The sequence below is a fragment of the Oratosquilla oratoria genome, chromosome 10 (assembly GCF_046742065.1).
Source record: "Oratosquilla oratoria isolate Oo_2021 chromosome 10, ASM4674206v1, whole genome shotgun sequence".
Taxonomy (NCBI): domain Eukaryota; kingdom Metazoa; phylum Arthropoda; class Malacostraca; order Stomatopoda; family Squillidae; genus Oratosquilla; species Oratosquilla oratoria.
Window position 1 is genome coordinate 41,835,515 of NC_134786.1, and position 25,225 is coordinate 41,860,739.

Consider the following 25,225-nt stretch of genomic DNA (forward strand, 5'->3'; position numbering starts at 1 on the left):
TATATACACCTGCCACGTCTCCAAACACGCCAACCTTCACCAACCAATCACTTGAGATGCCTCATTTAACCCTGTCCTGACTCATGCTTATTTTCCTCAGTTGCCTGCCTTTCATCTCTTTCTCTCTTCCTCTCTCTTTTTCTCTCTGCATCTTTCCTGTTTATTTTGGTGCGCGGTCCCGCTCGCTCCGCCGGCGCTCCTCCGCAAGCTTCTGAAACCGGAGAGGCGAGAAAGGAGTCAACCATACATCGCCGTGGCCGCCGGCAGCACCCAGACCCTCCGCCTTCTCCCTTTCGCCGTCAGCCAGGGAGTGCCAGCCGAGAAACATATACAGTTCCTCAGTGCCACACAAGGGCATCGTCGAGTGCCAAGGAGGGCTGTAGGCCCAAGCAGTGAATGACCTCACGACTGGGTCATTTCATGCTCTGGGTTGGTCCGTCCGTGGTATGGCACTCATGGTCGTAGAGGTGCCAGGGCCAATGCCAATGGAGGGGGAAAGGGGGGAGAATGGGGGGGAGAAGATGGGGGGGAAGATGGGGGGGGACTGAGGAAAGTGCCAGGTGGGTGAAACATCAGCCGACCAATCCTGCCTAGTTTAGGTCATGCGTTTCCCCCCCCCCATCTCCGCCTTTACCCCCAAACCTGACTTCCTTTTTCTCTTCAGAGCCAAATAAACACACACGCACGTACACGCAGGTATAGACGCATGCACACATACTGTACATACACAAACGCACAAATCAACTGAATTCTTTCTCTCACGCACGCACGCACGCACGCACACACACACACGCACACACATGCCGACTGCAGGGGGTGGGTGGGACTATCACTATGGCTGTTGCTTCAGTCACACAACTTCGCTTTCTTCTCCACCTCCCCTTCCTCCCCACTCCCCTCTCCCTCTTCTCTCATACCACTAACCCCGCCTACCACTGTTATGGTTACAATACAGTGTTTCATTCTTACTCAGTTACCGTCCCCCCCCCACTCCATCCTCCTACTCCAACACCGCACCTCCCCCCCCCCACTCACGTCCCCTCCAGGGTCACATGAGGCTCAAGGGGTAGCGAGGGACGAGGCGGGACCAGCAGACTTCTGTCTGACGGGCGCATGCGCCCCGCCCCTCCCCCCTGGTGAGGGGAGAGAGGGGGTGAGCTAGCAAACACGAGGCGGTGCCTCTTGCAGGACAAACTGCAGTGGATATCGACGCTTTCGACATAAGGGAAAGGCGCAGGTGCAAATAAACCTGGCATTTTTTTTTTTAAATCATTATTATTATTTATTCATTTATTTTTCATATGTTCATTAATCTATTTCTTGTTTATTACTTATTTTCAATTCCATTTATCTATTTGCTTGTCTACTCTCGCTGACTTTCATTTATTCATTATCTAACTTTATCTATTTAAATTTTCACTACTTGTAGTCATTCTAAAAGTAGTCTTAGCCTTGTTAACATACATATGCAACTAGTATACAAGCACATAAAGATAGGTACATACATGTACATGTGTGTGTGTGCATGTGTGTCGGCACGCTATTCTATTCATCTATGTCGGAGATGAAGTATTTCTGTACTGGTGAGGATATTGGCTCCCCTTCTATTACTTTCAGTTGAAAGTAGTGGATTGGGGAGACTGTGAGGAATATATAAAAATAATTCATACATATACTGTACACATAAATACATACATATATGCAGTATATGCATACATATATACATCCATGTATACAAATATACATACATATACACATACATATATACATACATATATTCATGAATAAATACATGAGTACATATATACATACATATACACATACATATATACATACATATATTCATGAATAAATACATGAGTACATATATACATACATATACACATACATATATTCATACATACATATATACATACATATATTCATATATACATACATACATGAGTACATATATTCATACATACACAATCCGTTGCCCCAGGTCTCTCTTTCAGGAGACCCATGGCCCCCTGTTAACCGGTAACAGCCACCGGATGGGCCCATAGGTCACTCAGGTAAGAGATATTGTGTTGTTGTCCGGGTGCATAGTAAGTGTAATGCAATGCAAGATAAGGTGTTTGGTATCCTCATTGTGATGGTTGCATCTATGGCAGTTTGTCTCTGTGGCCAGGCCTATTCTGTACTTGTACTCTCTCTCTCTCTCTCTCTCTCACACACACACACACACACACACACACACACACACACACACATATATATATATATATATATATATATACACACACACACACACACACACACACACACACACACACACACGCACGCACGCACACACACATACTGTCTTAGTGCAGAATGGTGACCTGAACGCAAGTGCTAATATAGTTCTTGCTTCTTTTCCTTCATATACATAAATAAAAGCACACACACAAACATGTACGTATGTATAAACACATATGCACATAAATGTTACAATTTCGTAATACATGACAAAAGAAAAAAAAATGAAAAACATGTGCCACTAAATCTAGATCCTTTAATAATCTCTCCATGATAGCTGGAGATGGAACAGCCATATCATATACATTATTAAGACAGGGTCATCATATTAAGGCAGCAAGGCAGGACTCGCAGTAACAGATTTCAATTGGACAAATTTTGACTTAAGAAGGAAATAGGGTTACTGGTTTACCAATAGAGTGGTTAACACATGGAATAGACTTAGTAACCATGTAGTGAGCGCTGAAACAAATTTTTAGAGAAGAAATGTTAAGAGAAGTTTAGATAACTTTATGGATGGTGATGAAGGATGGTAATGGACACGGAACTGCCTCATGTAGGCCTTATGGTCTCTTACAGACTCCTTCATTCTTATGTTTCTTCCTCTACGTAATCCTAACATGCCATCCCAGTTTTTGGCGCCAACGGTATCGCCATCTGAACGGACCCCCAAGGAACTACAACCTTGAAGCCTCCGCCACACACAAGATGGCGTCCCGCATCCAACTTTGAGCGGTTTCTTGATCAAACATTTGCATATCTTTCATAAATAACGTGATTGTGTTATTAGCAGGTTATTACGGTGGAAATTCTTGTCCATAGTTCAGGAAAATGTAATAACTTCATCGTATCGTATCTAAAGAGTTCGAACGAATCCGGGAACTTTTTCTCCACAATTATATCCTCGCTAACGTGTGAAGATGTGGAAGTATGTACGTGTGTAGATATCTACGTGTGTATGTACGTGTCTACTTATGCGTGTGTATGTTTGTGTATGTGTTGTGTGTGTGTGTGCGTTTATGCGACCGATGGATGCACGGACTTGGGGTCACACGAGCGTAGCTAAGTAAATGTACACACACACACACACACACACACACACACACACACATATACAGTCTTCACCCTTCACACTGGCATAAATTGTAATATTTTTTCATACAAAACGATCAATCTCACCAGAAAAAGAAAAGAAGAGAAAAGAAGGAGTAAGGGACCAAGAACTTAAAAGAGGACCCTAAAATTTCATACAAGTATATTTTCTTTTTCTCTAATACATACATACATACATATATACACACAAACGTATACTCCCACATTTCTTATTACACAAATAGGCCTAGAAACATTCTTGATGTAAATCGCCAAGCAACTAAATAATGAAACAAAAAAGTAAATATTAGAATAAGTGAGTAAACGAGCATTCCCCTCATTTCTTATTACACAAATAGACTCGGAAACATTCTTACATCAAAGAAGAGTCTTCGCCGCTCCAAGAAACCCGGGTGTTCTCGTGCAGCCCGAGAGGAATATTTAAAGTCTATAGCACCGTTTCTTCATAGACTTACGTAAATCATTTGACTAATTCGCATTTCTTCCCTGCATCGCTGGAAATTATCTGTTTTTTTTTTTTCAAAGCTTACTGGCATCGTTAGGGTGATGTATAGTTGTGTTGTGGAGCCCGCCAGTTGATTCTATTCAGTTCAAGTGGGACTCTTTGATAAAAGGAGTCTGAGAAAAGGTCCACTCTATTAATGGCAACACCGACCGATCAGCTGGACGTGTTGCCATACAGTGGGTCGAACTTTTCCAGACGCCCGTTTTCTTATGTGTTCTTCCCTTGGCTGAAGGAAACCAATTGAAATTAACCTGAATCAAAACTAAAAGTACGCCATCCTACTGAACTGAACGAGTTGAATAAACAGAACACAAAGTAACTGAGAAATCCCATTTTCTTTATCTTTTTCCTGCAGTGAATCAAAGCATGATTTGACACGACCAACCCCTCTATTAATGGGTGGAACCACCAACCATATGATTTTGGTTCCGTAACAAACCTACCATTAACGCCATAAATCCTCGCAACTAAACCAATTACTCCAAATTTCAAATTTGACTCAAAATACAGCGGCGAAATACGATTGTATTGTTCGCCAAATTGAAACCCCACTAATCTCGTCAACAGAGAGAAAAAAAAAAAAAAAAAAAAAAAAAAAATGGAAACAGCTACGGGTTCCTCACTTTCAACTTTTATCATTATTGTTATTTTCTTTTTTATTTACACACATTTCTATTAATTCTATTTTTGTTATATATTACTTTATTTTTTTCTGTCACGCATGTTCCTTTCATTCGATCACGCTTAAACAACCCCCATATTCACAAAGTGTATATCGTCCGCACCACGGTCCTTAAGGCCTATTCACACTAGCGGTTTGAACCACGGCGGTTCAGTTACAATATCATCCATTGGAGGTGTTCACACACAACCGCATATTTTTTCCTTTACTACGCGGTACCGCCGCGGTTTCCGCATGGTTCAAACCGCTAGTGTGAATAGGGTCTTGTTGTCGTCAGACGATTTTATTAAACTAACTGGTCACCTCGGGACCAAAATGGCGTCCCCATTAACTCTCTCTCTCTCTCTCACACACACACCCACACACACACACACACACACACACACACACACACACACACACTTCCTCCTTCGGCGCCTTCGGCGAGCGCGAGAAGTAACAAAAGCCGAGCGAAAGAGCAACGTCGCCCTCCACCTCCTTTTCCTCCTCTTCCTTCTCCTTCTCCTCCTCCTCCTCCTCCTCCTCCTCTCGCGCGCCCCGACCCCGAAATACCCGAGGACGATTTTCTTACACGTCGCCGGGACTAAAATAAGGTCCCACATATGGTCATCTCACATTCACGTCTTTACAGCAGTAGCGGAGGAGGAGGCGGAGGAGGAGGAGGAGGAGGTGGACGAGGAGGAGGAGGTGGAGGAGGAGGGAGGATGATGATGAAGTGGAGGAGGAAAAGGTAAGAGGAGGATAAGAAGGGAAGAGGGTGATGAGAAGGGAGGAGGAAGAGGAGAAAGGAAGTGGAAGAGGAGGAGGAGGAGGAGGAGGAGGAGGAGGATGGATGATGATAATGATGAAGTGAAGGAGAATGGAAGGATGACGAGGAAGAGGATATTGAGGAGGTGGGGAGTATGATGAGGAAGAGGAGGAGGGAAGTGGAACAGGAGGAGGAGGAGGATAAGGATGTAGATAAGAATAAAAATTGTGTGTGTGTGTGTGTGCATGTGTGTGTGTGTGTGTGTGTGTGTGTGTGATTCACCACCATGGTCTAGGATCACGTGTTGGACTTGTGATCGACGGCTATTTCCCTCCCAATAGAGAGCTCAGAGCTCATATATATGACCGATCTATGTGTAATGTTGTGATCAAACATATGTACACATACCCAATGCCCCGCCCACGAGAGTTGGAGTAACGACTCGCAGTGCAGCGATACTGAAATTATTTCAGACTTGGGCGGGATTCGAACCCGGACCTCCGTAGTGGAATCCGGTAACTCTACCATCTGCGCCATCGTGTCGCGTGTGTGTGTGTGTGTGTGTGTGTGTGTGTGTGTGTATGTGTGTGTGTGTGTATTCACTTGGTCTTTGGATCACGTGTTGGACTCGTGATCGACAGCTATTTCCCTCCTGGAAGAGAGCTCAGAGCTCGTAGGTCCGATCTATGGGTAATGCTATGACCTTGCACACACACACACCCCCAACTCCCCGCCCACGAGAGTCAGAGTAACGACCCGAGGCACAGCGATACCGAAATAATTTCGGCCCTGGGCAGGATTCGAACTGGCTACTGGGAGCACTTCTGCTTCCCAGTTCAGCGCTCTACCAACTGTGCCACCGTGTGTGTGTGTGTGTGTGTGTGTGTGTGTGTGTGTGTGTGTGTGTGTGTATGTGTGTGTATGTGTAATACGAGTAGAAATAGGATAAGACCAGACTGGAAGGTGAGACGGAAGGAAAGGGAAAGATAAAGAGGGTAAAGGAAATAAAAGAGATAAACAGAAAAGGTAAGAATATAGATGAGGTAAGAACGAGGAGAGTATGTGAATAAGAAAGAGAGGTAAGAGAGAAAGCTGAGATGAAGAAAGAAATAAGGAGAAAAGATAATTGGGTGTGTGTGGTGGGGAGGAGAACGGGGGAGGGGGGGATAAATTGAGTCACGTGAGAACGAGACGAGAAGGGAGAAAGAGAGGGGAGGAAAGATGAGAGACAGAGGGGGAGAGAAAGAAAGAGAGAGAGAGAGAGAGAGAGAGAGAGAGAGAGAGAGAGAGAGATAGAGAGAGAGAGAGAGAAGAAAATGGAAGACAGGAGGGGAAACGAGAGGAAAGAGGGTAGGGAAGAGAAGGACAAATAAAAAAAAAAATGAAAGACGAAGGAAGAAATGAGACGAAATGTAGAGGAGCTGAGGGAAGAGGGGCTGAAGGAAGAGGGGACGGAGGAAGAGGGGCTGGAAGAAGAGGGGCTGGAGGAAGAGGGGCCGAGGGGCTGGAGGAAGAGGGGTTGAAGGAAGAGAAGCTGGGGTAAGAGGGGCTGGAGGAAGAGGGGCTGGACGAAGAGGGGCTGGAAGAAGAGGGGCTGGAGGAAGAGGGGCCGAGGGGATGGAGGAATAGGGGTTGGAGGAAGAGGGGCTGGAAGAAGAGGGGCTGGAGGAAGAGGGGCCGAGGGGATGGAAGAATAGGGGTTGGAGGAAGAGGGGCTGGAAGAAGAGGGACTGGAGGAAGAGGGGCCGAGGGGCTGGAGGAAGAGGGGCTGGAGGAAGAGGGGTTGGAGGAAGAGAAGCTGGGGGAAGAGGGGCTGGAGGAAGAGGAGCTGAAGGAAGAGGGGTTGGAGGAAGAGGGGTTGGAGGATGAGGGGCTGGAGGAAGAGAAGCTGGAGGAAGAAGGGCTGGAGGAAGAGGGGCTGGAGGAAGAGGGACTGGAGGTAGAGGGGCTGGAGGAAGAGAAGCTGGAGGAAGAAGGGCTGGAGGAAGAGGGGCTGGAGGAAGAGGGACTGGAGGTAGAGGGGCTGGAGGAAGAGGGGCTGGAGGAAGAGGGAGTTCTGGCTGATAAACAAGGGAATTCTAAAATATCAAGGCCCTGTTCACACTAGCGGTTTCAACCGCGGCGGTGCAATTACAATGCACGTCTATGGAGGCGCCCACGCACAACCGCGCTGCTTTCCCTTGTTTATGCGGTACCGTCGCGGTTTCCGTGCTGTTCAAACCGCTAGTGTGAGCAGGGCCTAGAAGAGAGTATGAGAAAAAATAATATCAAGGAGGATGAAGAGAAGGAGAACAAAGAAAAGAAAGAAGAAAGCTGATGAAGGGGTACTATGAGAAAGCAAAAACGTAAAACGAGAAGAAAATGGGGAAAATGTAAAAGAGAAAAGAAAAGAAAAAAGGAGAATGGAGATATAGAAGAAAGTGAAGGAAGAGGAGAAGAAAGAAAATTAAAAAAAGGGGGGGGAAGAAAAGAGAAGAGGCCAGAGGGGCGGTAGGTAAGTGGGAGGGAAAGGATAAATGGGTAGAGGAGGAGGAAGAGGAGGAAGAGGAGGAGGAGTAAGAGGAGGAGGAGGAAGAAGAGGTACTTCCAACTTGTCCGACACTGGCACAGTTGCGTAAGGATGCCAGTACCGCTTGGCACGCAAAGGCCATGGCACATATAGTACAAATGGCACACAAGCAAGTGCACACACGGGCACGCATGTTTAACATAACTGTATATATATATATATATATATATACATATATATATATATATGCACTAAAAAACCCACTATTATTTGGATTTAAGAAAAGAAGGAAATAACGAATTTCCGTATATTTCGATCACTTGCTGTGATCCTCTTGAAGAGGATCGCAACAAGTGATCGAAATATACGGACTATTATTTCCTTCTTTTCAATCCAAATAATAGTGGGTTTTTTTAGTGCAATTACTAATGTGTAACGACATTACTGGACAGTGATATATATATATATATATATATATATGTCTCAACATCAATATATATATATATTATATATAACGTAAGCACGGTAGTCCTATCTACACACATGATCACGAGAACACACACACACACGCACACACACACACACACACACACACACACACACACACACACACAATGGTACCTATTTATTATAACACTCACAATATTACACAAATAAATCAATCAATAAATATGGTTAAGTAAAAATGATATATAAATTCTTTTCAGTTCGTCATAAATGTCATTTATTTTTATTACCTTGTACCGTTGCCTAGTGCTGTGGGGTTGCGGATTTTCTCTCAGGGAAAACTAGAGACAACAATCATTACCCTAATACCACGACAGCCACTATTGGGGGACTTGTTCCCAATACATCCTCACATCTCCAAATAATTCATGTCCGCGACTGCACTTGCGTTTCTGAAGATGTCTCTCTAGCTTTAGCACACATTGGTGTCATTTGTCCACCTTCCCCTATACGGACACTTCCCCACCCTTGTATGTGATGTCGCCACTGCCTAAGTCAAATGTGCCATTCACAAGGATAGAAGCGCTGGTTACTTAGTCCATGTCAACAATACTGGTGTCATTCATCCACCTTCTCCTATACGGATACTTCCCCACCCTCGTGTGTGATGACGTCACCACCTAAGTCAAGTGTACCATCCACAAGGATAGAAGCACTGGTAACTTAGTCCATAACAACAATATTGGTGTCATTTACCCACCTTCCTCTATACGGACACTTCCCCACCCTCTTGTATGACGTCATCACCCAAACCGAGTGTTCCATCCACAAGGATAGAAGCGATGGTAAATTAACTTATAACAACATCTTCTGGGGTACGTACTCATGTTATATTGAAGGGGTTACATATTCCCTTCATTATACGCAGCTCCTTTCAAAGAATTTATTTTATAGAAATTATCAATGATTCTAAGTTTTGTGTAGAAAAGATTCTAGTTGAGCTCTATTAAGGAAGAAAGGGTGAGAATGCATGTGAAAAATATTCTAATATATATATATATATATATATATATATATATATACATATATGTTTCCTCTTTTCAGCCACTTTAATTCACTTTAACTCCATTCCATCACGGTCGAGACTGACGAGAAGCCCGATAGAAGCATATATACGGAAACTAATACGTGGCCAAGATAAGGACTCGAACCCAGCTCAGATGTAACTAGTGACCAGTGACTTAGCCCGTTGTGCAATGGGCTAAATCAATGGTCACTTGTTATGTCTAAGGTGGGTTCGAGTCCTTAGCTTGACCACGCATCAGTTTCTGTATATATGCTTCCATCGAGCTTCTCGTCAGTCTTGACCGTTGTCACCCCCGTCGTCTCTTCTCAGAGCGTTTCTATTCTCTTTGTTCTAAAAGTAGTTCTTAAGGCCCCTTGCCTGGTAATCTTGAGGGGTGAATAAAATAGGTGTAGTTTTTCTGATACTTCTTGGTCACAATAAGTACACCTCGAGAATCCCACCCGGAACTCTCTACACGTCAAGCCACCTTCGTTCTGACATCACTCTTTCATTCATCCAATAGTCTTTTACTTCTCAAACAAGTGCCACACCTTAAGGGCGTGACTTTTCCTTTCTGCACCAATGATTTTTCTCCTCCTCCACCTTTTTCTCCAATTAGAGAGGCTGTTATACTCTTCTAAACGATATCACAACGTAAGCATTATGTCGTAACAAAAAATGGCTTGTCCGCTTACAATTACAACAGTCAAAACAATATTGCAACCACCAGGCGACACTCCGCATTATGTTACATATACAAGGCGCAAGTCTGACTCAGCTATCCTTGTCGCCTGTCGGCCGTTGTATCATAACATCCTAATAAAAAGACTATAAAATTTCCTTGCAGTCCTTCTACCCCCTCGATCTACTCCGATCTACCTTAAATATCTACCTCTATCTACCGGCCTCTTACAACCGTGATGGCATGGAATTAAAGTGAATTAATGTGGTTGAAAAGATGAAAACCTTTTCACTGGGAACCATTCAGTGTATGTAAAAAATATACATAAATACATATATATATATATACATATATATATATACATATATATATATATACATATATATTATATATATATATATATGTATATATACAGTACATAGAAATTTTAATAAATTCATACACAAATAAATAATTTAATATTATTTAATAGAACCAACTGAATGATAAACATAAAAAATAAAAAATAAAATATATGCAAATGTGTACAAAATTTGTATTTTCAATTCAGCATATATATATATATATATATATATATACAATAATAATAAATAAAATCGGGTTACCCGACACCATATAATACACCCTGCCAGAAGTAAGATTCCACTTAACTGATCATATTCAGCTAATTCCCACGGCCAGCATTAACTTACTTAAACGACTTTATTCTAGCTAATGAAAGACTACCTTATCTAAGACCTACTTCTGAATCCTGGTTAGTAAAACTAGCTACCTATGGGACCGCCTAGGGACGTAAGGTTTTCTAAATGACTTAGGGACTTCAAGAGTTGTTAGGGACTTCAGGGGTTGTTAGGGACTGTTTGGAAGAAGACCCTAAAGGTGAATAAGTGTTCCCTTGGGAATTCTAAATGGTTGGAGAGGGACAATTAATTGCAGACTCTCTCACTATCCCCTCCCCACCTCCTCCTCATCCTTCTTTACTCCCCACACCCACCTATTTCTCTCTCCTTGGAAGTGTGCGACTGTGTGTGTATGTGTATGTGTGTGTGTATGTGTCTGTGTGTGTATTTTTGCTTTTACCTAAATGTATATAAGAAAGGAGCAAAACACAACCGGGCTCTGTGTCCTACCCATAAGTACACACACACACACACACACACACACACACACACACACACACACACACATACACACATATATATATATATACATATATATGCATATGTGTGTGTGTGTGTGTGTGTGTGTGTGTGTGTGTGTGTGTGTGTGTGTGTGTGTGTGTGTGTGTGTGTGTGTGTGTGTTCAAAACAACCAATGCCTGACTCTGAATAACACTTTTGCTTTCAGATCCAATCTTCCTGATTGTGTATCTTGCTTCTTCTTGGAAACGAAGCAATCTGCAACGTTTCGCTCATTCTGGATTTTTTTCCGTCCGAATATGCACATTATATATATATATATATATATATATATATATATATATATATATATATATATATATATATATATATATATATATATATATATATATATATATAATATTTTTAGGTGCCAAATCTAGAGGCTGAGGGGGGGATTAACAATGACAGCATAACCGTTGTGAGCCCCGCTGACAACCTTTGCCAATTTTTGTTATCACAGTTACAATAGTTCTGGACTTGCCTACGTTCCATAAATGTCTGCAATTTTTTTCCTATCCAAACTAAAGATGGTTTGGCCCTAACCGGGCTTGGAGTTTCAGTCTCTCCCTTTGATTGTGATGGTGTTGGGGGTCGCTAACTCACCAGTTTAGAGAAAGTCCCTAAGCTAATACAAATATTATTGCATAAAAGAGGAGTGAAACATGGTACCATTTTCCTGGTTTATCTATTTGTCACTACGAGGACACACACACACACACACACACACACACACACACACACACACACACGTACGCACACAAAAAAGTGACGTTACCGCAATGTTTATTTGTTTAACTATTATTATCATTATTTATTACTATTATTATTTTATTTATTATTACTTTTTCATACGAACGAGCTACCAGCTGCGCAGGCCCTGGTTCGCACGGTGCTCGGCCATCGGCTTTTAGCGGCCTCCGGCTGCAGCAACCTTCGGGAATTATCCAACACAGCTACATCTTTCCACCAGATCTACACGACTCCATCGGATCTAAACGAATCCATCGGGCCTACACGACCCACAGGATCTACACGAATCCATCGAATCTACACGACTCCACCAGATCTACACGACTCTACCAGCTCTACACGACTCCACCAGATCTACACGACTCCACCATATCTACACGACTCCACAGGATCTACACGACTCCGCAGGATCTACACGACTCTGCAAGATCTACACGACTCCACCAGTTCTTCACGACTCCATAGGATCTACACGACTCCATAGGATCTACAGGACTCCACCGGATCTACAGGACTCCACTGGACCTACAAGACTCCACTGGATCTACAAAACTCTACTGGATCTACAGGACTCCACTGAATCTACAAAACTCTACTGGATCTACAGGACTCTACCGGATTCATAGGATGTCACAAATTGCTTTTTTTTTTTTGTATCCTAACACTCTTGAAAAATAATCATCGCAAGAGTACGCCCAAAGAGGAACAAAGCTTCAGCCAGAGCTGATCGGAATCTCGAAGTCTCGAACCTAACCGACCTCCTAAGACCAAAGAATATCAAAGACCACCCAAGACTTCTAAAGAACACCCAAGACTTCCAAAGGTCACCATAGGACTCCGAAGACCTCCGAAGAGCACCATATACTTCCGAAGACCTACAACGACCACCCAAGACCTCCGGAGACCTACAAAGACCATCCAGTTCTGATGATGACCAAAGGCCTCCGAAGACCTCCAAAGACCACCGAAGATCACCAGAGATCACCGGACACAGAAGACCTCCGAATACCTCCAAAGACCACCCAAGACTTCCGAAGACCTCCGAAGACCACGTAAGACCTCCAAAGACCACTCAAGAACCCAAGACTTCCGAAGATCACCCAAGACCTACAAAGACCTTTAAAGTCCATCAAAGACTTCTGAAGACCTCCAAAGTCTATCGAAGACTTCCGAAAACATCTAAAGACCACCCAAGACTTCCGAAGGCCGCAGAAGACCTCCTAAGACCACCGGAGGTCACAAAAGACCTCCGAAGGCCGCAGAAGACACTCAAAGACCACTGAAGACCACCCAAGACCACCGAAGGCCACTAAAGACCACCAGAAACGTCTTGTACGTCAAGCGAACTCAATATATCTTGAAGACGAAAGAACCAAAATCCGGCCTCGACTTCGGGTACGGAAGCTATCCGGAACCGGTTCCTGGAAAGTTTACAACTTCCGCATGACGTCACGGGGAGGGTGTAAATTTTACGCCGGGGGCAATTTACGCCGGGTGTAATTTACGTCAAGCGTAACTTTCTGTATCCTGGGAAATATTCAATTCACAACAATGACGTTAGTGATGCTATAGTAACCACCCTTCCTCACTCCCCCAACCTCTCTACTGGTTAAGAGACAAAGAGTGAGAAGGAGATATATTCAAATAAAAATAAAAAAAAATAAGAAAACGAGAAAGCGAGAGAATGAGAGGGAAAGAGAGACAATGAGAAAAAAGATAAAAAGAGGGAGAGAGAATAAAAAGAAAAAGAGGGTTGGAAGAATGAGAAAGTGTTGTCAACCCTTTAGATGTCCAATGTGCACACGTGTGCACGCATGCATATAGTGAGCGTGAACCTTTAACCAACTCTTAAAGAGATTCTCCATTGTCTCTGATTTTCCTCACAAGGAACATTCCATTGTCTCCAGTAATCGGAGGACTAGGGCTTTCGGACAATGGTGGCCGCCAGCGTTTTGGGTCAACGCCCAACACCTGCGATTACAATAGATGCGTCTCCTGTCATCGTCACCAACAGACTCAAATTTTTTTTTTAACCGATCAGTATATGGCACTACTTGTACATTATGTAAAATATTTATTCTGGCAACCCACCCGCCGAGTCTTCCTCGGAGGTTGCATATATGTATAAACCAGAGAAGACTGTAATATTAAAGCAAAGACATTTCGAGTTTGCCTCTCCAAACACCAATACTCGATGTAGATACTAACTACAAATCTACACTCTGGTGGCCAGCGGCGAGGGATATAAATCCACTTCAACATTAATTCCTCCGAAGCAACAACTTTACGACAGCCAGCTACGGAATAGCGGATCCACGTGCTAAGAACATACATCAGAAATTTACACTCCGGTTGAACATAGCCACTTCCCAACATAACAGACACACTAACTCCTCCCGCATGTCCAAATCAGCAAAACTCAGGACAAAATACTCAGAAAATATGGTTGATCTTTCACCACCTGAGGACACCTTCTTGCCCCTCTTAGAGGAATTCAACAACAAATCCACCCCAGTCTCGGAAGTGTTATCTGCATTCAAACACACGCAGTGCTTATCAGCCCAAAGACGCTGTTCCTTCGTGAGTATACAAAGATACACATGTGATTTTTCCAAGCACTAGATACAGATCTACTATGTATGCCAGAAACTTGCCGTGTCATTGGTATTTCGCTGCTTTCAGACATCAGCTCTACGTCAAAGAAAGGTCATACTTGCATTTTAATTGCCAATGACACTAACGCACCCCTCCAACTCACAGTTGGTACAAAAATTTGCGATTTCAAAGTATATCCTTTACGCATCAAAGTCATGGATGACAAATTCCCCACTTCTCAAAGTTTGTACCACAATTTCCGACGTGACCACAGCACAGAAACCCATTGATGCATCACATTTCAATCCCACAGACTTCCCTGATGCACAAGCAGACTTGCTTGCCCTTTGCAACAAGTTCAGACATACCATTGCCGCTCAAGGTGAACCCCTTGTAGTCGCTAATCTTATTCAACATCATATACCCTTTCGTGAGAGCTCTAAACCACGTTACATTCCCGTATACAGAATTCCACACAGTAACCGTATGACTGTAGATAACTTTACCCAAGACATTACTGAACCATAAATTAGCGAATGGAAATTCCCCCTCTTTGTTGTCCCTAAACAGGATGATTCCTTCCGCCCTGTAGTAGACTTCACAGAGTTAAATAAGCGCACTATAGCAGATAGATACCCCATCCCCGTATTACAAGTCATCTTCCACTCCGTCGGTGAAAACAACGTAGTGTTCACGACCTTGGACCATATGTCGGAATATTTTCAGATCCCCCTTGCTCTTGAATCTAGACTTCTGACAGCCTTTAGCACATCCGCAGGCCATTATCACTTCAAACGACTAGCCATGGGTCTCGCATCAGCTCCTTCAGTGTTCACACGACTTATGCACACAGTACTTCCAGGTCTCATAGGTCATTCAGTGTTTATGTACCTCGATGACGTGATCATCGCCACCAAATCCGTTAGCGAACATTTACACACTGTCTTCTCTCGACTTGCAAAAGCAGGTCCCAAACTGAAGTTTAAGAAATGCTCCTTTCTTCAGAAATAGGCATCTTAGGGCATTTCCTCGATTCACAAGGAATTTTAACCTCACAGGATAAGGTCAAGTCAGTCATTGATTTTCCATGCCCTACTTCTGTTGAACACATACGTTCATTCCTTGGTCTGTCAGGATTTTACAGACGTTACATTCAAGGTTACAAAGGATTACAAAGGCGGAGCATGCCGACAGGAGACCTTTTGATCCATATCTAGGTCGGATCCAAAAAAAAAAAAAAAAAAAAAAAAAAAAAAAAAAAAAAAAAAAAAAAAAAAAAAAAAAAAAAAAAAAAAAAAAAATCATAATAATAAATTAAAACTATAACAATGTAAATAACAATTAAAATACATAAATAAATGCATTGGTATAGTTGAATAACAAACAAACAGGTAAATAGTAAATGATAATAAATTGACATATAACTAATAATAAATGAAAATCAGACAGACAAATGATAACAAAACAAAAACAAATAATATAACATAAATTATAATAATTACAGCATCTTACTTAGGTATTTATCTAAATGATTCTTAAAGCTTCGAACTGAACTACATTGCACTACCTGTGCAGGAAGTTTATTCCATTCATTAACTACACGGTTGGCAAAGTTGTTTCTACCTACTTCCAAATTGAATCTATTTCCGGACAGTTTGAGACCATTGTTTCTTGTCTGATTCTCATTCAATGTGAAAATTTGGTCACTTTTGATGTTGTCAATTCCCTTTAAAATCTTAAAGACCTGTATCAAGTCACCTCTGAGTCTACGCTTTTTTAGGGAAAACAGATTCATGTGCTTAAGTCGATTTTCGTATGATTTATTTTTGATATTTGGAATCAGTTTTGTGGCTCGCCGTTGTACTTTTTCCAGTCTGTCAATGTCTTTAATGAGATTCGGTGACCATACGGAAACAGCATATTCCAAATGTGGACGAACTAACGATTTATATAGCTTGTTAATGAGTGATGGACTTTTGAAATCAAAAGATCGCGCAATCAATCCCAGAATCTTATTTGCTTTCTCAGAGGCTGAAATACACTGCTTGGATGATTTGAGATCTTTTTCACTATCCACTTTTGTTAACGAATTTCCAAATAACTTGTAATCGTACTTGCTGTTATTTTTACCTATGTGCATTACCTTGCATTTACTTGTGTTAAATTTCATTAGCCACTTTTCAGACCATTGCTGTAATTGATCTAAATCTTCTTGAATATCTAATTGGTTTGAGTGATCATTTGCCACTCCGCACAGTTTTGTATCATCAGCAAATTTGGAAACAGTAGATTTTAGTCCATGGTCTATATCATTTATATATACTATGAATAGAAGTGGCCCAAGAACGGAACCCTGAGGAACTCCACTTGCAACACTTTTCCATCCAGAAGTTTTTCCATTTAAAACAACTCTCTGTTTTCGACCTTTCAACCAATTACTAGTCCAACCTAATAGGCTACCACTTATTCCATGCAAAGCTAATTTAGTAAGTAGTCTTTCGTGTGGGACGGTATCAAAAGCTTTTGCAAAGTCTAGATATATTAAATCTATATTGTTTCTTTTGTCATAATTCGAGACAACTGTGTTGTAGAATTCGAGTAAGTTAGTCACGCAAGAACGTTTCCGTCTGAAACCATGTTGGCTATCATTTATCAAACGGTTACTTTCTAAATGATATTCGATAGCATCTCTGATGATAGTTTCCATTATTTTTCCTACGATCGAAGTCAAACTAATAGGCCTATAGTTATTTGGTTTCTTTTTGTCACCTTTTTTGAATATGGGAGTAACGTTAGCTAGCTTCCATTCTCTTGGGACATCTCCGGATATGATGGATTTCTTGAAAATAATTTCTAATGGAACAACAATCTCATTTTTCATTTCCTTTAAGATTCTTGGATGCCAACCGTCAGGCCCTGGTGTTTTATTAACTTTGAGTTTGTCTATACACCTTTTAATTGTTTCTTTTGTTATATTTACCGTAGTGAGTAAGTTTACCCCAGACTTTTCACAGGTTTCAGTTTGGAATTCACTTTGAGGTGTTTCGTTTACGAATACCGAGCTAAAATAATTGTTTAAGAGATTACACATTCCTTCATTTGAATATTCAAGTTGACCGTCAGCAGATAATAGTGGACCAATGTGATTCCTAACAACCTTTTTATCTCTAATGTAACTATAGAATTCTTTGGGATTCTCTTTGGATTTATCAGCGATGTTCATTTCGTATTGTCGTTTTCTTTTTCTTATTGTCTTTTTTAAATCTCTCTGTATTGATACATAACTTTCATAGTCATTAGATGCACCCGAGCACTTATATTTCTTATAAGCCTGTCTCTTTTTAGCAATACTTTTTTCAGTTTCTTTGTCGAGCCACTTTGGGCGAGCCTGATTTGGTGGACGTCTGTCCTTAAAAGGAATGTAAGTTTGAATCATCTTAGTGAGCGTATTTTGAAATATTTCCCACATCTGATCTACAGGCCTTTCGTTTAATTTTTCCTCCCAATCTGTGAGCTGAAGCTCCTGACGTAGTTCTATGAACTGAGCTTTACTGAAATCGGGTATTTTAGAAGCACAAGTATCTATTCTAAAATTGTTTAGGAGTTTGAATCTGACTAAGTTGTGATCGCTATTTGCAACAGATTCACCGACTTCTACATCAGTTGCCATGCTTTCGCGGCTAGTGATCAATAAATCGAGTAAGTTTCCATATCTTGTGGGCTCTTTTACATGCTGAATTAAGTAATTGTCACCAAGAAAATCAATCAAGCGACTACCTATATGGCCATGTTCAAGGGTCATCCAATCAATGTCAGTAAAATTGAAATCACCCATTATCAATAAATCCCGGTTGCAGAAACTAGACAGTTCTTGAAATAACAGTTTGTCGTCTGCTAATGATAATGTCTTTGGCCTATATATTACACCTATATTCATTTTTTGTCCATTTGTTTGGGTTAACTCAACCCACAAACTGTCATATGCATCCTGTTTCACTTTCTCTAAAACACAAGCATGAACATTGTTTTTAACGTACAATAGAACACCCCCACCTTTCTTGTGGTTTCTATCCTGATGAAAGTGTTTAAATCCCGCAATATTAAATTCAGCTTCGAACTCTGTACCATTTAACCATGTCTCAGTTATTCCTATCATATCGAGATTTTCGCTTTTGACATACGCCTGTATTTCTTGAAATTTGTTCCTAATACTACGAGCATTAAAGTACATAGTTTTAAGAAACTCCTGATTATTTCTTTTTGACACATTTTGAGTTTCAATATCATGTCTTATATTATCATTTTGTTTTTTATTTATGCCTTGCTCTATATTATTATTATTTGGTCCTTCATTGACATTCAATGCCTCATTAACATTTCTCCTATCAAAATTAACATTTCCCCCATCACGGACATCTGGTCGATTACGGTCATCCGATCTATTTTGTACATTTTGTCCCCCTACGTCACCGTGATTCACGCCGGCCTCCCGTCGTTCAGTGACATTATGTCCGGCATCCCTTTCTAAAATTATATTTTGTCCTCCAGTGACATTATATCCTACCGTGATATTTTTTCCTCCACTATAATTACATCCCATCGTGATCTTTTGTCTTCCACTGTCATTACATCCTATCTTGATATTTTGGCCTTCATTGACATTCTGTCCGGTATCTCTTCCTAAAATTATATTTTGTTCTTCACTGACATTATATCCTACCGTGATATTTTCTCCTCCATTATCATTACATCCTATCGTGATATTTTGTTCTCCACTATCATTATTTCCCATCGTGATCTTTTGTCCTCCACTGTCATTACATCCCATTGTGACATTTTGTCCTAAGACATTACATCCTAATGTGTCATTTCGTCCTCTAGCGATATTACATCCTATCATGATATTTTGGCCTTCATTGACATTCTGTCCGGTATCCCTTCCTAAAATTACATTACGCTAGTATAGCAGCACCATTAACTTCACTACTTAAAAAGGACACACCTTTCATTTGGACATTTGTACACATGACTAAGAGAAAGCATTTAATGACTTAAAGAAAGCCTTAACCACGGCACCTGTCTTTGCTTTCCCAAACTACAAGCTTCCTTTCATAATTTACACCGATGCGTCCTACACAGGACTTGGCGCAGTCCTCATCCAAAAACATGGCACAAAACTCAGACTAATTGCCTATGCGAGTCGCACACTAAACACGAGCGAAATTACTCATTCACAGACATTGGAACTTTAGCAGTTATATACGCACTCAAACATTTCAAAGAGATCATCCTTGGCTACACAAGCCAGATTTCACTATTTCTGGTTAACCATGAGGAAGGATATACACGCCCACATTGACACTTGTCACCCTTTCACGACTCACAAAGGTCACATCAGCGGTCATGTTCCAATTCTAACTTACCCTACCCCTTCTAAAACATTCAACACAGTCGCTGTTGATCTTCTTAAAACACCACTTACACATACCGGAAAGCAATACCTCTATGTCTGTGTCGACCATTTTTCACGATTCTATATTCTTTCCCCCCTACCAGACAATACAGCATGACACGTAGCAATGACCCTTATTGACAAACTCGTATGCCCCTTCTCTACACACAAAATTCTGATTTCCGACAACGGGACTGAATGTAACAATGAGATTCTTTCGCACATTTGTAATTACTTTTAAACAAATAAAAAATGCAACACTAATGCTTATCATCCTAGTTCAAATGGCTTAGTTGAACGCCAGAATAGAGAGATTCTCATTGTTCTTAGACACCTTGCTTCTGATCTTCACCCTTCTTGGAATGAACCTGTCCCCATGATTCAAGCTTGCATAGTTCCATTACCAGGTCAATATCGGAATCACCTCATTTTGTCCTCTTTGGTTCGGACAAAAGGCTCCCATATGATCTTTCAGAATTACCTTCCATTCACAACTTCAATGATTATGTCAAGGTCAAAGTAGGAAATTTCAATCATATTTTCAGAAAAATTCATAATACTTTTCATCTAAGGACGAAATGGTTCTTTTGCATAACAAATCAGCCAGAGCTTGTACCTTTGAAATTGAAGACATTTACACCCTTAACAACACTCCCACCTCGAAGCTCTCCCCTAAATTCTCTGGATCCTGTCTTATCATATGACATAAGTCAAAGAACAAAGTCAAAGCACTCAGGTTGCACGATCTTACAGGAACCGTCTTGCACAAAAATCACATCAAAAGAGTCCCCCGTGGCCTCGACAGAGACTGTTCCCTCACAAACATACACAACCCCTGCTATAGAGGACCATCACCAATCCTCTCCACCAAAACCTCCAGTTCCCCTCCCCTGCTATGTTCTTCGCAATCGAACGGCTTCATAAATGTATATTTTGCCTAGGCGAACGGAAATAATATATACTTCCGCATGCTCATACAATGTCTATTTCACTTTAATCATGAGTATTTCCCGATACCACCATTATTCCAACATTATGTGTATGTACGAGTATCTTCATACCAAGGTTCTGCACAGGCCTTGCATTACTTCTTATCTTCCATGAGTATCAATATCAATGTGGACAGTGAGTAGCAGCTGACCCGAGCATCTGTTGTAAGAGGCCGGCAGATTGAGGTAGACATTTAGGTAGATAGAGGGGTACGTGGAAATGTATTCAATTTTATACCTGGATGTTTTGAAACAATGGCCGAGAGGAAGTTGCAAAGTTGCATATTCTCGCTTGCTGTCCGATGTTTATAAATATAGGCTAGGGTATCGATAGAGGTGCTGATATGACGAAATGTAAACATTAAGCCACGTTCGCTTGTGACAGAAGTGCTTGTGTAAACAGTATTGCTTGAGACAGTATAACAGCCTTTCTGATTGGAGAAAAGGATGGAGGAGAGAAATTATTGGCGCACAGAGGTAAAGTCATGCTCTTAAAGGGTGGCACTTATTTGTAACGTTCAAAGTTATTGGATGAATTATATAGTGATGTCAAAGCAGACTTGGCTTGGTAGGTGTACAAAGATCCTAAGTGGGAGTCTCTTGGTATAGCTTGAATAACCAAGTGCAATTAATTGGAAGAAAAGAAGAAAAAACTATATCTCCGTTTTAATTCACCCCATCAAGAAACTTTACTAACTTGTTACAGAAGATTTGGTGGAAACATACTTAAGAGAAGGAAGTGGCATGAGGCCTACAGATGAATAACGTAAGTGACCGAGGAATTACTGAAAATGTTATTGGCAGTGGAGCTAACACTGTTGTCAACCCTTCAGATGTCCAATGTGCACACGTGAGCACGCACGGCACGCATATAGTGAGCGTGAACCTTCAACCAACTCTCAAGAGATTCTCCAATGTCTCTGATTTTCCTCCCAAGGGACATGCCATGGTCTCCAGTGATCAGAGGACTAGGCTTTTCGGACAACGCCCGAACACCTGCTCGGACAATGGTCACCGCCAGCGTTTCGGGTCATTGCCCAACACCAGTGCCAACAGACTCGATTTTTTTTAATAGATCAGTATGGCACAATTTGTACAGTTAAAAATAATTATTCTGGCAATCTCCCGAGTCTTCCTCAGAGGTTATATGTATAATCCAGAGAAGACTGAAACATTAAAACAAAAACACTTCTCCAAACACCAGTACTCAATGTAGATACTAATTACAAATCTACAAAAGAGAGGTAAAGAGGAAAAAGAAGAAGAGAGAAGGCAAAGAGGATGGAGAGTGAATGAGGGGTCAAAGAAATTAGAGAAAAGAGGGAGACAGAAGAGAGAAAAAGGGAGAAAATTGGTAAATGAGAAAAAGGGAGAAAAAAGGAAAAAGAGAAAAAAAGGGAGAGAAAATGATGGACTGAGAAAAAGAGAAAATAGAGAGAAAAAAGAGAAAAATACTCTGATCGCAAGAAACGAGGGGGGAAATAGTAAAACATATATATACATTACTCGGTGTTTATCTCACCACCCTTCCACTCATTCTGTCGTCCTTCTGTCCAATATATATATATATATATATATATATATATATATATATATATATATATATATATATATATATATATATATATATAAAATAACAATAATCTCACTAATAGATGAATAGAAAATAGAACAAAAGAGAAAAAGAGGGGAAGTACGACGGCACATCGTTGGGATAACGAGGGCGACCAATGACTAGACCCTCTGTGTTGTGTCTACACACGCCCAACAAGAGGATATAGGCTTGATGTGAAAACTTTGCCAATACAATGGCTGGATTCCCCAATTTCGGAAACAACAGAACAATGAACAGGGAATGGGAACAGTGTCAACAGAAACACTATTCTTTTTATTATATATATATATATATATATATATATATATATATATATATATATTATATATATATATATGTATGTGTGTATGTATGTATGCATGTATGTATATATATATATATATATATACATATGTGTGTGTGTGTGTGTGTGTGTGTGTGTTTGTGTGTGTGCATTTTATATATATATAATTACATATATATATATATACATATACTATATACACATATATATATATATATATATGCAATAAAAACACTAGGAGCGTGTGTTCACAAATGCGTAAATAACCACTAGGAAAAAGTAAACTAACGAAGCAGAGCGCTTTCGTGTAATTACATCTTCAGTGCAGATACTTCTTTGTATCTGCACTGAAGATGTAATTACACGAAAGCGCTCTGCTTCGTTAGTTTACTTTTTCCTAGTGGTTATTTACGCATATATATATATATATATATATATATATATATATATATATATATATATATATATATATATATATATATATATATATATATAAGAAAGCTTTTAGGAACTGTCAAGAGTTTTTACGAGAGTAGAAGAGCGTGTGTCAGGATTAAAAATGGAGAGAGTGAGTGGTTTGAGGTAAAGGTGGGACTTCGTCAGAGATGTGTTATGTCACCCTGGCTGTTCAATTTATATATGGATGTAGTGGTGCGAGAGGTAAATGCAAGGGTGGTGGGTCAGGGATTGGAGATGATTAAAGAAAATGAAAAAAAGTGTGAGGTAAGGCAGCTGTTGTTTGCGGACGACACTGCGCTTGTAGAAGGATCAGAGGAGTGATTGAGGAAGTTAGTGACAGAGTTTGGGAAAGTGTGTGAAAGAAGGAAGTTGAAGATAAATGTGGGTAAAAGTAAGGTGATGAGATGTACAAGGGGAGAAAGTGGCAGCAGACTGGAAGTGAGTATTAAGGGAGACTGGAAATGGACATTTTTAGATACTTCGGTGTGACTGTGGCAGAAAAAGGGAGGAGGGGAGGTGGAGGTAGAATGTAGATTGACAGAAGCGAGTAAATGCCTTGGGCGATTAAAAAGTGTAATGAGAAATAGACATTTGGGAATGGACAGTACGAGGAGATTGTATGAAGGAGTGATTGTACCAACAGCACTGTATGGGGCAGAAACATGGAACATAAGAGAGGAAGAGAGGAGTTTGAATATGTTTGAGATGAGGTGTCTGAGAAGTATGATAGGGGTTACTAGGCTGGATAGAGTGAGAAATGAGGGTGTGAGGACGAGAACGGGGATGGTAAGGGAGTTGGGAGATAGGGTGGATGAAAGAGTATTAAAATGGTTTGGACACATGGAAAGAATGAGTGAAGAAAGACTAGTAAAAGTGGTGTTGAAGGCAGATGTAGAGGGAGTGAACATGAGGGGGCGACCTAGGATGAGATGGATGGATGGGGTAAAAGGGGCTTTGGGAAAGAGGAGAATGTCTGTTGAGGAAAGACGGGAGAGGACAGAAGTCAGGGGTGAATGGAGAATGGTTGTATATGGATGATGTTGTGATGCATGAGGTGGAATGGGTGGGGGATGGAGGGTGAGGGAGTATGTGTGAGATCTCCCCGTCTTCTCCTATTCTGCATGAGGGCCTTGCTGTGGATGTATTGTCTTGCGACACTGCTTCTGACCCAGAGCAGTGGACAAGATGCAAGGATAACCTGTCATCCAGGAGGTGCCAAGATAGGAGGGAGGGAGGAATGTGGAGTGTGCTAGGGATGGAATGGGTGGGAGTGGTCCTTATGCCTTTGTTTTTGGTTACCTCCCTTATAAAGGGGGAAAAGCCTTTGGTATATGTATATATGTATGTATATATATATATATATATATATATATATATATATATATATATATATATATATATATATATATGAGAGCCACTTCCAATATTTCTGAGAACGGTATTAAAAATCATAATATAATGAAAATAATAAATTTCTATGTAATAATTTACCTCCACAAACAAAATAAACAAGGAATTATTGAATAAAATTTAATTTGTGGTTAATTTAATTGACAATAATTCTGAATTCTGAGTGAAATAAATAAATAAATGAAATGATTCAACAATACAATGACATGAAACTACATCATCTATTCACCCAAAAATTCATACATAAAAAAAACCTACACACAATACAATACAAACAAGGTAAATTCATACTTACGAGAACCTAATACAATACATACACGGTGCATACATACAAAGAAACCTACACACAATACAATACATATAAGGCAAATATATACATACAAACCTTCACACAATACAATAAATACCTGTAAATGCATACATACAGTCAAACCTACACACAGTACAAAACATACACGG